Below are 737 nucleotides of genomic sequence, written 5' to 3' on the forward strand. Positions count from 1 at the left end.
AACAACAACAACAACAACAATAGCTCCACTTGTGGAAGATTATGGATCATTTGGATTATCCTTGAAAAGGGGATGGCATTTCTAGTCAGAATTAGTTAAAGTTGTCTGTATGGTCTTTTTCTGTTTTTCTTCATATATTTCATGTAGCATCTCCCTCCTTCCCAAATCTACCTGTTAACTTTAGCAATGTGCTCAGTATTTAGGTAAGTATTTTTATGCAATTGGAGCTTCTGATTTAGTTTAGAAAAACTGAAAAACTTCCAGCTAACTCTTTCACTACAAAATGTTTTGACAACTTTTTAACAACTCTCTTGCCTTTTCCTCATTGTTTCTTTCTTCTTCAGCATTTCTTTCCTCTTCAAAATCCATTAAGTCTTCAGCTGTCAATTTTCTTTGCATTCCACATCAAAGATATCAAGTTCTAAATTCAGCATTGCTGTCATATGGATGATTGTTCCATGAATCTCTTCCATCATTTTATCTTGGTCAAATGCTTGGAGTGTATTCATGTAATTCAGTAATTTTTTTCCCCCTGTATTTCCTGCGTGTATTTGCCCATAATTTCTCCCCAGAAAGGTATACTAGTGATAAAATACACATACACAGAGAGAGGAAGGTCATATGTGTGGTTCATCATAATTCAAATATGTCACAAGTCGGGTCTATCTGTAACCCCATCATCATATTTTTCTAGTGTATCTACCACGTGATTTCCAATTATTTTTATATCATTATTT

At 33.9% G+C, this 737-nt stretch overlaps 1 protein-coding gene across 1 annotated transcript in view; it reads left to right on the forward strand.

Annotated features, from left to right (window-relative positions):
* Positions 1-737, forward strand: part of LOC103212402 (cyclic nucleotide-binding domain-containing protein 1-like) — a gene marked incomplete at its 3' end in the record, with an annotated part of 345,086 nt that overhangs the window by 284,739 nt on the left and 59,610 nt on the right. The gene's annotated exons all lie outside the window — the stretch shown is intronic.

The sequence above is a fragment of the Orycteropus afer genome, unplaced genomic scaffold, assembly GCF_000298275.1.
Source record: "Orycteropus afer afer isolate SDZICR_OR568_19922 unplaced genomic scaffold, OryAfe1.0 scaffold00951, whole genome shotgun sequence".
NCBI classification, from domain to species: Eukaryota; Metazoa; Chordata; class Mammalia; order Tubulidentata; family Orycteropodidae; genus Orycteropus; species Orycteropus afer.